The 12,504-nt window shown below is 47.1% G+C and overlaps 1 protein-coding gene across 1 annotated transcript in view; it reads right to left on the bottom strand.

Annotated features, from left to right (window-relative positions):
• The window catches only part of LOC129386599 (uncharacterized), a 53,354-nt gene extending 51,425 nt beyond the window's left edge, over positions 1-1,929 (bottom strand). The window contains exon 1 of the mRNA XM_055074679.2: positions 1,802-1,929. The gene's annotated coding sequence lies outside the window, so the exon portion shown is untranslated. The remainder of the gene's footprint in view (positions 1-1,801) is intronic.
• Between the last annotated feature and the right edge of the window lie 10,575 nt (positions 1,930-12,504).

Raw genomic sequence — 12,504 nt, 5'->3', positions numbered from 1 at the left:
TTCTGCGCGCCCAAACAACGGCGCATACAACATGTAGACCACCTTCCATGCTGATGCCCTATTACTGCACACACGCAGGCGTGCTTCGATGCGCGGCCGCCCTGGCTCCACTGGCACACCGCCGTGCGCGTCTTCCCCCTATCTGTGCTAATCGCTGTACCGGCCGGCACTCCCGTGCTACCATTCGAACATTCGAGAGATGTGCCTAGTCGTTCTTATCTTAAAAACGTTTTGTTGCGCTAAGTACGCATTCCGCGACAATAAAGAAAGCAGGCTCTGCAGGATTAATCATTTCTAATGAGGTGCGAGACCCTACCGAAGTGCACTTCTATTTAATGTGCTTAAATGGGGCGAAAATCACTAGAGCAAATAGCAAACGCTTGTGTTAAGCAGGTTACTTTTATCACTAGACCTATACAGAGTGGTCATCTTTAGGTTGTCGGGACTTTTGAAAAATCGCTTTTGGCCCTGAGCCTCATTCTTATCTTGAAGGGGAAGCGCGTTATGACGAGGACAGAAGGCAGGAACACACAGGACAGCGCTGTTCCTTCCTTCTGTCCTCGTCTTTTGCGCTGCTACTTCAAGAAGTTCAACCAGTACCAACTCGCCCAAATGTTGATCCTTCTCATTCTAATCCTTGAGCGGCATTATTCGAAGAGGCAGCCCTTACGAGAACGAGAAATCGAAACACATTCAACAAATTAACAATGTACTAATTACCTTAATACCTTAAGGCACTTATTGCAATTTACTAATTATGGCCGGTGAGTGTGCACGACTTGCGCGCTTGAAGTGAATCTCCAGGATGAGAGTAGTTCTGAGATATTTCCTAAACTCTACAAAGGAAATACATGGGCATTCTAGTTATTTTTGTGCGTGAATGCATAAACAAGCATTTGGTCCGAAAAGGGGCAAAAACAGTGCGTCTCCAAACTTGTGCCCTTCTGGAGATTGATTCCAAGTAAGTACGGTTTGCAAGGTCACAAGCTGAAATTCGTAATTTACGATCTTACGTAAAGTAATTAACGCAGGTAATTAGTTTCGTTAATTGGTTGAATGTGTCTTGATTTCTCGTTCTGGAGTAATCCAGTTCAAGGAATACAATTACGTTATCTGCAACAGGAAAATAATAACGCATTCCAGAAAACTTCAAAATCATCACCCCACATAACACCGTGCTATCAGTATTCCACTTACAGTTAAGGCTATCTGACTTTTTGCCTGGTAAAATATGACGTCGCGTACACAATCCCAAGAATGAACAAGATTTAAAGATTACATAAAGAAGTGGGATGCACATTTACTCTGCATGTAAGAATTCGTCAGCTAGCAGGATTCCATATGCTATACGCTCAGCTTCTATTGTCAGTTATAAATCAGAGGCTAGGACAACAAAACTGCATTTCGTTCCACGATGCTAAGCGGTTGTCGGATTGATCGTCAAGCGGGAGCCTGGAAAACAAAAGAGACTGCAGTCATTTTTGCCATGCAACATGAAGACTAAGCTTGACTATATATTCAGTTTGTAGCTAACCTGGCGTCCTTACAGCTTGACCGAGAGTGTGCCCGTAGCTTCTAGACGTTTCCCGTAAAATGATTTTACTTGTAAAAAAGGAAGCCTAGAAAGCGTTGAAGAAAGATGCAAATCGAGGTAGCCCTTGCATATTAGCATTTTCTATAAGGACCGTGCTTACTTGCGTACGAAAAGCGCCAAGGTCGACGGAATTGCTGTTATGCTACACCGGGCAAAAGTTGTAAAACTTCTTCCTGCTGGAATTTCTGCAGAAAGGTTCAACCATACCTGCAGTTTCGGTGACACGAAAAATCAGGGGCTCTAAACAACACCGAGACCAGGCCACAATGGCTCCACACACTTGGCACAAAGAAAAGAAGGACTCGAATTGCTGCGTAGTCGCAGTACAAAATTATTGTGACGAGTTAGTTGACTGCAGTGCAGAGGGCGCTGACAAGCCGCACCGCTCAGCTCCGACGTACGCAGGTGGCCTCTGGTGGCAGATGGCTTCCACCTGTCGAAACTGGATAGTGATACTGCGTTAACGCTTGCCAAATTCATGTGTTCTTATGCATATTATTTTTTATTCGGTAGTAAATCACTCAAGACTTAGCAATGCTCAGTTTGTAAGAACCTAATTGAATTATTCCCTTTCCTTTATTCCTTCGTTTTCAAGTTCTTGGTCGTTTGTGTTACTGCGCAAGCAGGTGACAGTTACCCCGCCGTTATCTTTTCGATTTAAGCTACATTGATTGTGTCACCCTATTGCTGGCCTCCGATGCAGCCTGTCCTGGCGTGTTGCGCCCATCTATACGTCCGGACGCAAATGCACCGACGAGCACTCACGGCGCAGCGATGGACTGTGAGTGACGAGCAGGGGCATGTCAGCCCTTCTTGATGCTCTGCAATCTCAAAAACATGGCGCCCGACTGACGCGCGCTCGCCCTTGTAAGAAGCTACTGTCGTTAAACCAAACCATGCGAATCATCTCTAGATTTCACTCGTTTCCCAAGAAGTAGCGTATTATCCTCTCGTATACATTTTGTTTTTGTCTTTTTTCCTTATTGTTGCAAAATAACGATACTCTGAGAAGCAAGCTCGAGCGTTTCATGCACGCTACGCGAAGATTACCTTCGACCGTGGAAAAAAAAATTAAATTATGGGGTTTTACGTGCCAAAACCACTTTCTGATTATGAGGCACGCCGTAGTGGAGGACTCCGGGAATTTCGACCACCTGGGGTTCTTTAACGTGCACCTAAATCTAAGTACACGGGTGTTTTCGCATTTCGCCCCCATCGAAATGCGTCCGCCGTGGCCGGGATTCGATCCCGCGACCTCGTGCTCAGCAGCCTAACACCATAGCCACTGAGCAACCACGGCGGGTACCGACCGTGGAGCGTACAGCTGGAAAGGAATTATTGTGCCAGCAATGCAGCGCTTCAGCGTTCGCGACACGAGACTACGTCGTGTCTTCTGCACTTTGCTTAGTCCAGACGAAAGGATCCTATGGAAACAATTGTCATTGTTCTAGCAGAATGAAAGAACGTGCTATGTCGATGAAGGAACGCCAGCGTCGTGAAGGTTATTGGCTGACAACGCTTATTGTGCAAGAGATCACGAGCACTAGTCGTCCATTACAAGTCATAAAAACTAACTTCACAGACTGTAGCGCCAGCATTCTGTTCAAGCATTATTCGACGACTAGAATAGGCTATTATGACCATTCTCGTCACCTGACTTCGCTTTTCGTAACGCATTAAAGATAAAGCCTTCCTTAGCGACTTACCATAACTTTTGCGTATTGGGTATGTTTCAAATATCTTGCGTTGGCCAACCCCGGAGACAGTGCAGCCTAAAAATGGCGAAGCACTGACTGCGATCGCAAGGTTTAGCTTAGCACTTGTACTTTTTTTCTACAAGGCTATGTCAAAATTGCGCACCCGATTACACCCTTATCATTTATTTTTTGTAGACCAGAGAAGTGCTAGCAAAAACGTGTCGTCGGCCGCTATTGAGATAAACCCAGCGATCGCAACATGCGCTGCTGAACTCTTAACAGTATGAAAACGATCATGACCCGTTACCTCTGGCCGGTTCGCACTGCGGATACATTTGCCCTTGTCGATAACAAGACGTTGCCAAGGCGTGTTATCAAGACGCAGTGGTGCACGGGTATCGAAAGCCACGTGCTCGGACGTTCCAGTTAGCGTATCAGGGGCCCTACAAAGCAAAGCAATTTCACTTTGGTTTTACTCAATTCTACTGGGGTCATATGTGTGCAACCACCAACGCAACCATCGGGCTGTGACCCGCAACATTGTTTCAACAGCTGAATGAAACGCTCTCTTCGTTTAGAGGGTTTTCTTATTTATTCGCTTTCAAAGCGGACAACACTGCCTGAACTTACAGGTTGTTCTTATTTAATTGGATGACTAGTGGAAGGAATCGCCGCGTAAAGGAGCGAGTTTCGGTGGGGCCGAGCTAGGGCACAGGGAGTAGCTAACCGAATCAAGGGGGTGGTACTCGCGTCGGCGATTGTTCCGCTTCCCGTTGGTTAGCTTGCGGTGGCTGGTCGAAAATCGCATCGTCGTGCAACAGGGAGTTATTAATGTCCCTAAAATGAATTCTCTGCAAATGAGGGTTCGCAAAGTTATGTTTTTATACGTGCCGAAAAGGCTCCATAGCGTAATACTGTCACGCAAAAAGTTTCATTATACGCAATGAAAGTCATTCTTACCGGCAGCTTCGAGTAGACAGTGCTAGAGGAATCCGCGGGCTGCCATCTTACATTTATTTCGGAGTGGCTCAGACTGCAGCTATACAAAAGAAGTAAAAGAAACGCTTTAGTTTTTTTTTTTTGGCATACTAATGCATCTTTAGTACGTAACTTTGTCGTGGTGAGTTTTCGTGTTTTAATGACATGACATGACGGACAAGTGAAGTGGGCGCATTCAGAAAGATTTTCACCAATAGCGGGGAGCTAATGGTGAGAAAGGCGTAGAATTGGAAAGAATTTTTACCAGCCTAATCATGTATAATGAGTGTGTACACGTCATATTAAATGGGGCGTTTTCGCAGTTTACGCGACGTTGCTTGATGGACAGATTATAAGTTGGCGCAGTCGATGACGTGGGATGCACCCCGTGGACGATTTCTCGGGCAGCGTCGCGAGCAGCTTCGTTCCCGGCAATGCCCGAATGGCCTGGGGCACAGATTAGCTGAACGCGGCGGCGACGGGATGGGGGTGTGCTTGAGAGTATGCGGTTTGCTTGCGGTGAGATCAGGCCTCTGGTGAAGTTGCGGATAGTCGTCTTGAAGTCGCTAATGATGCAAGAGGCCGTAGTCATTGCGTAGGCTAAAGCGATGGAAGGTTCTTCTCCCTCTTCGAATTGTATGCTGAGTATGGAGCCGAGGGTGATAGTGGTATGGTTGGGCCCTGTGACCACAGCTAGGGCCATGGCCAATATTTGAGGGTGCTCCGCTGCGTCTGCGTAAGCCACATGTGGGGCCTCTCGTAATCCTTCTGGAGTTGCCTCGCGCGGTTGGCGCGGTGTTCTGCATTGTAGGCGGGCTGCATATTGCATGGGATGGAAGGAATGAGGAACTTGTCTCGGAAATCCGTTGGTATGGAGACCTTGGCTCTTGTCTGCGTAAGGTATATATTGTGTGTTCACGGTGTGGCGGATATGCCGCTCGTGAGAGCTGCTCGTAGTGTGCAATGAGCGGGGCCTCAATCAACTCATCAGTGGTGTTATGAAAGCCAAATTCTGTCAGCTTCTGATTCCCCGTCGATTGAGGGACGTGCAGAGCTTGAGAACCACGATGCGGCGAGCTCTCGTTCTTAGATAATCCAAGAAGCCCTTTACCGGGACAAACTCGAGAGACTTCCCATCTGTCCACGTTCATGGATGATTACGGTGCTGTACACATGTGTGTCGGCGCCTTTTGATCAAACATCAGCTTATTGGTTTTCAAGTCTTTATAAGAAATCTTATGAACTGGAACCGAGAATAAGATCCACGATAAAATGGGAAATACTTGTGCATGCAAACAAACTTTTAAGCAGCCAGCATTTCATCCGGCTTTACTAATTTGAGTGTGAAAGAAATAGCCTTGCTCCGTTGGTCTGCACATTATCTGAGGAGCCAGCAAACCACACGAGAAAGCAATCCACAGAGTATATACGTAATGTGCCACACCAGACGACGTACTTCACCAATTATCACATTGTACAAGAGCAAGACAGGTGCCACTCCTGCCAGCAGCGACAGCATTCCGACGAGGAACGGATTGTTTTTCAAGCAAAACTGTTCAGGGTGCACCTGCAATCGTTTTGGGGCGGCAATGGTGTTCGTTAGGCGTGCTTGGCATCAATTGCCGATGAAGGAAGAGCTAGGAGCTCAACCGGCTGAGGAGCCCCGAATTTTTGTACAGAAATGTATTTATCAGTGATGTTAAAATAAATGTTATACCTCGCGCACACCTCAATCGAATAGACAGCGACGTTTTTGGGGTGGCTTAGCTTAGCTCTGAACGCGTCACGCGTTACCGGCTCCATGCTCAAGGTCAGCTAGGAAATATTAACCTGCGGAGGGGTAAGCTGATGGCGTTGCTGGGCAACGCCACCTACATAGTAGCACCGAAGCGGCGGCAGGTAAAGCCTCTGAAGAATAAACCTTAGCCGCATGGCCAGGATGAGAATGCGCGGGCGGCGTCGGTGGTGAATCATCTCTCAGAACAGCCCGAAAGCTGGTCCTTATGGTAAATTCGACTGGCTGCTTTCGAGCACTGTGAAGCACTCTGACTATGCCGTTTACATTCGATCGGCTGGTCAAAATGAAGCGCTCGAAACACATTCGCCTGGTTCATTGAGAGCACCGCGCTCCAGCTCAGAGCTTTCGGAGGCACTCTCACCTTCGAGCTGGGAGCCCAAGCGAGATCCGTCAGAAACCCGATCACGTGGCTACTCCGATTGCTTTGAACGTTCGGCTTGAGTACGCTTTCTCGGGCTGCAATCTCAAGACGGCTCCCCAACCCTACTAACAGAGTTGGAGCGCCGGCAGGAATCAGTCGAATGCCCCCTTAGTACTTCTAACGAAGAGTGTGAGAAGTAGTTTATACAGCTCCGCTGTCTTTGATAAACCAGATTCTCCGACTGGCATGCATCTCCGACCATTGCAAGAGAGAGAGGGAGAGACAAAGGAGAGGAAAGACAGGGAGGTTAGCCAGTGTAAGTCCCGGCTGGCTACCCTGTGCTGGGGAAAGGGGTAAAGGGAATAAAAGGAGAAAGAAGAAGAAGAGGAAAAAAATGGAAAAAAAAAGAAAATTCACACAGTAACGCGAAACTACGCGCTACAACGTTCAGAGGCGCCGACCATTGCAAACAAATTGCTGTTTCTCGTTTGATTTCTTAAGGAGTCTCACTATAGCGTCTCCCACAGCCCAAGAGGATCTTTTGGGCCTAAAACGTACGAATGAATAGAACACCAATATTGTACACAATGGGTTATAGCACGGTGAGTAAGTAGTTATGTGGCATGCACAGTTCGTTTTTTTTTTCCTTCAAAGGGTAAACCTCGCTTTTGTGCGCTATCGATCGAACGCTTTCGCGGTGCACCTTACAAACGGATGGTTGAATGAAAGGCTCGGAACACATTCGCGTGGTTCATTTGTATCACCGCTCTCCGGTCAGGGGGATTCGGCTGCACCCTCACTTAGGCGGCGTGTACGAAACTTTACTCTCACTAGCGTTTTGGAAACGTGACAGACATGCAGAAATGTTCCGGCCCCGTAGCTGCTGCAACTGCCATTGTTAAATCGGCGTCTACCAAGACAGTAGAGACCCTATCTGGGGCAGTTTTCGGGGTGCCCACATGGCACGCCTCGCACGACTGCCATGTCTGTTGGGAGATGTTGCGCTGACGCATTTCTGCTTCCATCCTCGGCTCCCACTTCCGTCCAGCATACGTTCGGCTCAGGCAGGCTTTGTCTGGCTCTGATCTCGAGCTGGGTCCACATCGTCGCAATCCGGGCCGGAGGGCAGTAGGAACCAGTCGAATCTACTATGTACTCAATAATAAAATCAATGTTAAGTACGAGTCAGTGCGCGTAATTAATGAAAGCGGTGTCGGCAAAGCCCTTGACTTCTTACTAGGGTGAGCGGAGACGCCTACGATGATATTTCTAAAGACCACTAGCTGCAGTGGCACATGCAAAGGCTTCTGACATCGAGTTGTCAGCACGAAGTCAGGTGTCCTGCTTGGCGCGGCCACGTTAAGGTGGAACCGGAACGCAGAAGGCCCTACGGGGCCGAGAATTGGAGGGATGTCGAATCGTACAGCTGGTCGAAATTCATCTCGAGCACATGCGCAGTTGGCGATGTGCAGTACTCGTAAACTGTTTTAAGAAATAATCATGTTTGTGAATACTGACTGTTTCATTTGAATGGTCAATGCTAAATTTTTCTAGTCACTATTCATATTCTATTCATAGCCTATTCAATACTCGTATTCACTAACTATTGGATTATCGCCATCACATCTGTCCTATTCGATGCGGTGTCCGAATGGAATAGGACAATATTGCACTTGTTATTTGACAGTTCTACATATTTGCGCCCACCTGATTCCCAACCGAATTAAACATAATGACCGAAGCCGCTGCTTCCTCGTCTTTGCGTGCACCGCTGTAAGACAGAAACGCAGGATGATAAGGTGCCGCGATGACGGCGTAAGGTAAAGGACTGACGGTCGTACGCGCAGACGGACACTGCACACTAATACTCGGGTGTCGGTAATGCACGCCAATGCGGAGCCACGGAGAAAGCTTATCAAACAGTTTGCACGCGCCGTGTAATGGCGACAACCTATTTGACATGCCGAGACGACGATCGTCCACAGCAAGCCACGGTTTTACCACTCAAAATGAGAGAACTAATGGTACATGTACTCTTACATAGAGACCCCATTGATCATTTCCTTTGCGTCATTGTCGTCTGCTTTGTATAAGTATTTCGCCTGAGCCTTCTGCTTGTAGATTCCCTGCACTGTTTCGCCCGATGGTGTAGCTCGTATATCAGACCAAACACAATATAGTCATTACGCCGAAAGGAACTTTTTTTTTTGCTTTTCTTTCTTTTTCAGCCATACGCATTTGGGCGCCAATGACAGTGTGCGTACAGCGAGATGACTTCATTTTCCAGAAAAGGAAAGCAAGAAAACAAAAGCAAAGCATATGCTTAAATTGTGGACTATAAAACAAGTGCAAGACATCGAGTAGCGTGAAGGACATTGCTTTATTGTGGTCAACTTCTTTTTTTGTTGGGGGAATCACAGAAAATAGTCCAGATATGGCCGAAAAAAAAAACGAGGCAAGGAAAAACAAATACAATCTGAGTATTTAACGATTGTACTGACATGACTAGCCAACACCTTTTCATACAATAAGCAGTACTTTCTTATTGTTTATATATCGTATCGTAATAAAAAAATGACTATGCAGCATGACGTATATTACAAACGTAACAGTCGCCGCGAGCAGAAAATGAGGTCCTCTCCAAACCTTCAAGTAACAGATGAAACGCCATTACAATAGTTGTTTTTTTTTTCTTGATGAGCGCTAGACGATTATTCGGCTTCTAGACTTTACGGCTAAATATTTTCTAACAGCAAATTTTAGGTTCGAAATACGCTGCTTTTCTTAGGTATCGGCTACGTTATAAACGCAAATTTGAAAGTGCTAAGTAAATTAATCAACAGCGAATGCGAATATGTTGTGTGTTTCTTTATTTTACGAAAGAAATCGTCCCTCATTATTCTCTCCATACACATGTTCGCATGTTTCGTTAGCGTCGTGCAAGTAGCCTAGCAGCTACAAAATGGCTGCTCAATTGTCTATGTCTTTCCTTTCGGCGTCTGTAAGGCTGCGACGCGCTCCTCGGATATGTTGACGCCCAATCTGTGCCATTTTTCTAAAGATGGCGCGCCAATCGAATGCAGCGTGATGAACTTCACAACTTTCGTTTTCTAATCGCTAGAGATAAGCCAAAATTGACACCTAAACGGAATGGCGAACACCGCTCACATACGGCTCTACAGCAAGTGTAGCGGCAAAGAAGGTTAGTTTAAATCTTACTCACTATCAAAATGTTCTGCGTTTGGCGTGGCGCTAACGTTTTGATACTGCGGCAGTAATTCTTGTTTCTCAACACACCACTCTCTGAACGTGTGCAGTTTGCAACGACTGTTGTCAGAGCACTGCATGTCAACTTATTTTTGGAACGCCTCGTACAATATAACCGCGTTAGTTCATTCTACTACGTCGAAGTGCACCAGCATCGCAACGTGTGTCTTCATTTCGAATGGCGTGCGGAAACGCACAATCCTCACACCCCTTATAAGAGTAAAGAGTAAAGGAAAATAAGAGTAAAGGAAAAGATGTTCAATCAATCATCAAATTATGGGAAGACAGTACACTGTAATTACCGATCACAGGATTCCGGAACTGACCTGGACGTCGCAGCACAAGCCGTAAACGAGTAGGCTAACTGCTGAACCGGTCAAAATTTTCTCTATAAACATGGAGAATTTTTTGCGGGTGTCTTACCCCTGGCCTTGTTTCCGTGAAAACGGGTCATTGGTCCTAAATATCGTGTTCTAGACTACTGTGACCTGTCTCGTATAATAATGGGTGTGCTAAATCACGTGTCGTGTGCTAAATAAACGTCTTCGCTACATAATTTTCGATTATGAGAGCGGCAATTGATCCAAAAGAATCTCATCTCGCTCCGGAAATCAGCGGTTTGCGTCATTATCGGTAGTAATGTAATCTTTCGCATAAATTTAGGCAAGATCGCGAGCCTATACACGGGTACATGGAGCTGATAGCCATGCGTCATGAACTTAGAGTGAGTGCCAAGCCGTGCATGCCATTTGTTTGCTCACATTGCTTGTTGCCATGTCAGTTGCGAGATACCTCTAGAGAGGTAGTCGAACTTGCGCTGGAGGAAATTGCTATTTATAAATATTTTGCTCTCAGAGCATCTGCTTTACGCTTTCATGCATTTAGGCCTTTATCTTAGCGGAGACATTATCTGCTATCCTGTGACATAGGTTTTGTCGCTTACACAAATGTAAAAATTCATTTCTTCGCATCGCACGCCGATGCTTATTAATAGGCGGTGCCGGGCTACTCGATTCCTGATCAAAGCCTGAGAATAGCGTAAGAAAGTCATGGACGAAACGGACAGGGACGGGCGCTAACTTCTAACTACGTGCATGTTCTTTTTTTCCCCGTTTTTTATACTTCCACAAGAAGCTGAAATCCTGCTTCTGTAGATGCCAGAATTCTCCAACAGATCAATCTGTAGAAGACCAGTCTCTGATCACTAGTCCCGCAACATCACTCCAGAGATTTGCGAAGGACTTAAGCCAAAGAAGGAAATTCGCAGAGCCAATCGGCGTGCTACCGAAAGAAGGCTCAACGGGGGGTGTGGAGGGTACCTGCCAAGAAGTGCAGCGGAAGAAAAAGGGAAGCGGTGCACTGGCGGTGCATCGTGTCCTTCATGTTCCGCGCCGAAACAAAGACACCGCAATATCCGCGGGTCGCTATGGCGCGTTCACACCGCCGAACCAAATGACCGCTAGAGCAGAGTCGAGGAAAAAGGCAAAAAAAAAAAAAAACACGAACGGAGCGCGCACTCGTAATGTGTAGTGCCTCGGGCGAGGCGCGGGGCACGTACCTTCACGTTTCCACGATTACTTGAACGGCGCGCCGCTTCACCACACTTGGCTCGTTCGCGAGGCGAACAGCGCGGCGCGCATTTGCAATTAGGAAGAACGGCGCGGGCCGACCACGGAACATTCTCGACCCTACGGGCCTGCGCCACTACGAAGACGCTGCTGCATCCGGGTTCCGAGGGGCTTTTTGTTGCGGATCTTCTCATCGTCACGTGTTCCTAGCTGGTTTGCCGCTTTCTTTTTCGAGGCACAAGAAAACAATGCTGAAGAAGGTGAAGGTAAGGGCACGGTGAGCGGTCACCTCCTCCGCGCACCTGAAGGACACCCTGGTACGTTGTTGGCCCTTTCCACGATTCAGTCCGTCACCGTGCACCTGTTTTCAGAGTCTACGCTGCAACGAGTAGAGCGACAAGCTCTGCTTAGACTTCGAAAAGCCCTCACCTAGTTACATCCACATCGGAAAAGTCCGCCCTCAAGGAATTCATTGGCAGCCCTCAAGGGCACAAAATTCTCGAGCGTTTACTTTGGAACAAAGCTTCACGGCTAGACTACAGCTTGAACGAGTGTGTGCTGACGTTTTCCCGGGGTTTCCGTAGAGTAGGAGCTGCGGCCCCGTCCATCACATACTGTGGCACCATGCATGCATCTCCGACATCGATAAAAAGAAAAATCTCTTTTGCGGGACCCCATTCAAGCCTGTAGCCGGTAGCTCCCTGGCATGCACCATGAGATGTCTTGAAATGCTTCGCGAAATCTCACTTCAATGGGGGCATTGTGGACGCCAAGGATAAACACACGGGGAACGAGTATTTTCTTTTTCCTTATGGTCTTCTGTAGCGACGAACAAGAGCTCTGACGAGCCGGCATTCAATGCGCACAGCTTTCTTCGATGAGGTCTTTCTTAAAACTATTGCAGGGCTCGACGTGTCACCTTAAGTTGTATAGAGCTTTTCGCACAGTCAAGTTGAAAAATACCTGCGTCGAGGAAACACGCTGAACTTTTTTTTTGCATACAGCGAAGGTACTCATAAGCACACACACACACAGGCTACATGAAGTCAGCTGCGACGCTGAAAGAAGGGGTAGCCGTCACATAGGTGACGTTGTAGTATTCCGGTCTTCTTGGAAAAATGAGAGACGCAACGTTAGTGAGCTGCACAGCCAAGTGCATGCTGATGTTTCACAAAAACCTCTCCATAATCTTGCTTCCTGAGATTTACTTCAAGATATCTTTAACAGGGGAGCAACTTCGC

The sequence above is a fragment of the Dermacentor andersoni genome, chromosome 4, assembly GCF_023375885.2.
Source record: "Dermacentor andersoni chromosome 4, qqDerAnde1_hic_scaffold, whole genome shotgun sequence".
NCBI lineage: Eukaryota > Metazoa > Arthropoda > Arachnida > Ixodida > Ixodidae > Dermacentor > Dermacentor andersoni.
This window is presented reverse-complemented; position numbering and strand designations above follow the sequence as displayed.